This window comes from Nematolebias whitei, chromosome 8, assembly GCF_014905685.2.
Source record: "Nematolebias whitei isolate Nwh7 chromosome 8, NemWhi1, whole genome shotgun sequence".
NCBI classification, from domain to species: Eukaryota; Metazoa; Chordata; class Actinopteri; order Cyprinodontiformes; family Rivulidae; genus Nematolebias; species Nematolebias whitei.
The window spans coordinates 2,664,532-2,669,294 of record NC_056505.1 but is presented as its reverse complement, the minus strand read 5'-3'; the positions used below and the strand labels follow the sequence as shown (position 1 = coordinate 2,669,294).

Here is a 4,763-nt window from a genome sequence, read left to right as displayed (position 1 = left end):
ATCAGGAGGAACCTTGTTGCCTCCAGGCATTGACCAATCAGGAGGAACCTTGTTGCCTCCATACTTTGACCTGTCAGGAGGAACTTTGTTGCATCCATGCGTTGACCAATCAGGAGGAACCTTGTTGCCTCCATGCGTTGACCAATCAGGAGTAACCTTGTTGCCTCCATGCGTTGACCAATCAGGAGGAACCTTGTTGCCTTTAGGAGTTGACCAATCAGGAGAACGTTGACGCAAGCTTGGAGTCTGACGGTGTTTGTGTTGCAGGTCAGTCGTCTCAGCAGAGTTCGGTGCCAGACTACACTGCAGTGTTAGCAGAATACTACAGACCGCAGCAGCAGCCCTACCTGTGGAACCCCGCCCAGATACAGGTAACACAGGAAGCTTCACCTGCATGTACACCTGCTCTGATTGGTCCAACGTGCTGATCGAAGATGTCATTTCCCGTCTTCATCAGGATCACTAGAGACTCGTGCTTCGCTGGCTCAGAGCTTTGGATGGTCGTTGACAGCAACCAAATCGGGGTTTCCAAGCAACTTTCTGCCGCTTCTTCCTTCCTTTTTGTAGAAAAAATAAGGATTAACTAAAAAAATCACAAAGTTTTTCTGTTTTTTTTTTTTTTTTAAACTTTACAGAGTTGACATTTTGTCGGGCAGTTTTTTGGACTAGCATCGGGTCTCCACAATGTCGACCCTGTTTTTCTTTATTTTTCTTATCAAACTTGAACATAAAGATCTATCAGTGTGGCTTTGAACAAAACAAATCCAGTATAATCTATATTTTGTCTAGTTTTATTTTTCTGATAAGAAACGGTAAAAGGCTTAGCAGTCTTGAGTAAGAAAATCCGATATATTATTATTTTTGTTTATGATAATGTTTTAAAGCATGCGTCAGATTGTGTGACTCAGTTTTTTTGTTTTTTAATTTTGACATAGATATATTTTAATAGCGTCGGATGAAAATGTGATGTTTTACCGTCGGAGATAAAACTGTATTTTGTACTAAATCTGTGCTCGCTGGGTCCGTTTCTACTCCATCTAATTTTACATGTTTAGTCACCATCTTGGAGGTGCAACGACACGATTGTTTTCTTTGGTTTGACGATGATAGTTCTTGTATATCAATTGTGATCTCTTTAGGTTTTATGATGTAATAATGAATAAATGCCGATTTATTTTGCGTTGTCTAAAGCCAGACCTCTCTGTGGACCAACACGTCGATTCCTCGCAGATTTAACCTCATTCTGTTTCCACGCGTTCACTTTTATTACGAAAAGAGGTGAATTTACTATTTTCTTACGGAGTAAAACTTTATTATTGCTGTTGGTTTTGCAGTTAATGTTTGGAACTAAACTATGAAGATATTAAATTTATTGGTGTTATTAGCTGAACAAGTGCAAACGAAACAAGGTGTGTGTTACCTCAGCTGTGTTTTTCCGTACGAATGTTTCTGTTAGCCGAACGTACACGTCAACGAGCAGTTCGAACCATGCGTTCGTTTTATTTTGGTATTTGTTTGTGAACTGGTGTTGAAGACGTTTGAGTGACTGGAGAGTAAAGCGTTGCGTAACCGTGTGCTAGCATACGCTTTAATATTGCTACGCTCGTGGCAAATCTACACGGAATGTCAAATAAACGAGCCTGATATAATTTTAGCATGAAAATATTGTATATTTTGTAATTCCACAGTATTTGACGGTTGTAGGAAAGTAAAAAATATCAATAATAAGTTCAAAGAGCCTGTAAAGTTCTGTTGCTCACATTAAAATTTAGCGATTAGACAAAAACTGGACTATTTTGCGCACGATGCTGAATGAAACGAGGCCGTCGACAAAACAAGACTCGGGCGCCTCAGCGTTGTTTTATGCTGCACTTATGAGTTAAAATCACCTTAGCCTTAAAAATATACAAGACTTTACTGGGATTTACATTTCAAATTTAACTTTGGTACTCTAAATTATTTATTTTGATTTTTAAACAAACCGTACGAAAAGCTTTACATCCCTCTTTTGGCTTTAAATTACGAGATTAGCATGAAATTAGTTAGCATTAGCAAATCTTAAACTAGCAGGATTAAACATGCCTAACTGCACTCAAACATTAAAATAACATTTGCCTTTTAAAACCACGTGTACTGGTGGTGTTATTCAAACATTAATGTCAGAACACTAAATTGTTCATCCTGAATTATCAGAAACTGCAACGTTTCGCGTCCCTCTGCCAGCGCCAAACCACGAGTTAGCATTAGCTTGAGAAACTAAATTAATATTAGCTTTCCAAAACTCCAAACTTGTAATGTGTGTTAACTTTTAAACGTTAAGGTCAGCCGGTTAAATCCATTTTTATTAATTATCTAGGTTAACATCCCTCTGCTGTTTTTTAAACATCCAGACAGCAGGAAATGCTTTCTTTAGCATTAGCATTTTAGCTAACAGGAAGAAGAAGCCAACATGGCTGCAGGACATACTGGTGTTTTAAATGTTGTAGCACCTTAAATTGTTCATTTTGATTTTCCAAGAAAGTGTGAGGAAGCGTCAAATTACTTTTTAATGTTGGGACGCGCAGTTAGCATGTTGTACTAGCTAAACGAGGTTTGCTAATGCTAATAAATAAACACTCAGAGAAAAAAAACTTTGTTAGCTTTCATAAATGTACAGGTGTTTAAATAGTATGTCAGTGCACTTAATCATTTTTTAAATCATATGGTTAGCATAATGAGCTAGCATTAGCAAATCATCTTTAGCTGCTAGAAAAAAAAACATTCACTTTGCTTTTTCAAAGCCACAAATGTACTGATCTTAACATTTATATATTAGTGTAATTTATTTAAATTATCTGAACAACAAACTGTTAAACCAGACTCACGTGAAACAAAAGTCATAGCCTTCCAAAAGCGTACTTTAAATTTAACGTAGTGATTTTCTTAAAGAATTGTGGGTAAATAACGGACAAACTGTGAAGCGATTAGAAAGGAGGTGAATCTAAAAATAGCATCTAGAAACTGTTTTTAACTTGCTGTCAAACGAACGAACCCTTTCTAAGATTCCCGTGCGTTTGTGGGCGTGCGCCGTCGGAGCGCCTGCGTTAGCTGAGCTGTGTGTATTTAAGCTGAATGCTGTGGCCGCTGTGCGTCTGAGAGCTGCTGTTTGTTATCAGGCTGTAATATTCACACGCACGTTTGTTACTTTTGACAACTTGCACAATTGTAAATGTTGTTTCTTTGCTTTTCGTATCTGAACACAGCTCGACTTTGGTTTTACTCTTTGTTTTATGTACATTTGTTAAATTTGGAAGACTTAATTTCATGTTGCTGCAGTCTAGTTATCGATATTTTTATTTTTAAATTCACGTACTTGTTGTCTCGTATGATTCCAGCTTCGTTCGGGGTCATCGAACTTTGTGTGATACGTTGTTTTTGTAAACTCGATGCATACTGTCTTGCTGTCGTTTGATAGTTTGTGCAAATTTTCATCAGTTTGTGTTTTTGTTCCGAGCAGTCGGTTCTGGGTCGTGTGAACTTTGCGTGAACGGTGGATGTGCGCGTCGGACCACAGAGAGGTTTGTCTTGTTTCGGGAGATCTGGCTGTTGTGTTGAGTTTTTCTGTGCGTGTGACGATGATGATAAAATAATGCGTTTCCTCTTCAGGGGTTCATGTCGGTCGTATGAATATTCAGTTTGTGTACATCTCCACTCCGGTGGTGCTCTCCACTTAAAATGTCTTTTTTTGTCCTGTTCAATTTAATTCACTTGTTGTTTAACCAACCTGCAAATCTAAGCTGAGTGTTTGATCCTCAAGACTGCTAGGTAACCCGTCTCCTCCGCCTGCCGGGACGCTGCCCCTTCAAAACGTTGGCGGGTTTTCAACACGGCTAATTGGACCAGAACCACGACTGCTGTCAGGACCGTGTTGAAGCCCGGTGGCTCTTTGGTGTGGCGGCTCCGAGGCGAGGAGGGTTCTACCACCGGGGGTTTAAATCCCTTCAGACATTATAAATGCTGCAGTGGATTCAAGCTTGGTGTCCGGTTCTGTGTGGACCAGCAGGGCCACACGGCCTCTGACCCAGAACCGAGCATGAAAGCACTCGTCCGCTCAGCGTAGAGCTTCCTGTATCAGACTCCTGGTTCTGAAGGCGGGAGCACCGGGTCTCATGGTTCTTGTTCTTTTTCTAACAGAAGTCCAAACTTTAACCTGCAGAATTTTCTATTGGATTCTATTGACAGATAGTTCTGTGTGAACCCAAACCACATGACTGTTGTGGCAGATGCTGATTAATGAGGGCTAATAAACCGGCTCGTTCTTTCTGACTCCGTCTCTTTCTGAGAATTTAAAAAAAAATTTAAAATGTTAAACTTGCAGAACATGATTGGACCGTTCTGGATGGAAGATGCAACATTCCTGAGAGTATATGAACTGTTTTTATTTTTTGTTCTGTGCGCTGTAGTACCACTCAACACCACCAGAGGAGCTCAACGTGAATTTTAAAACGCAGAGGAAGAACATACTTTGCAGAACATGCAGAAAATAAAGACTTGTTTATTTAAAGTGCGAAGTCATGAGCTCGAATCATGAGCAACATCGTTCATATTTGACCTGATCAGGTTTAAGGGTCACAGGTCTGATTGAAATCCTCAATAAAATGAGGTGTGTAAAATACATATTTATATTTAAATGTGTATGTATATATATGTGCGTGTGTATGTATATATATATGTGCGTATGTATGCATATGTGCGTATGTATATATGTATGCATATGTGCGTAT

At 39.3% G+C, this 4,763-nt stretch overlaps 1 protein-coding gene across 1 annotated transcript in view; it reads right to left on the bottom strand.

Annotated features, from left to right (window-relative positions):
- LOC119412980 (complement C5-like) overlaps positions 1 to 4,763 on the bottom strand; it is a gene marked incomplete in the record, with an annotated part of 48,175 nt that overhangs the window by 25,257 nt on the left and 18,155 nt on the right.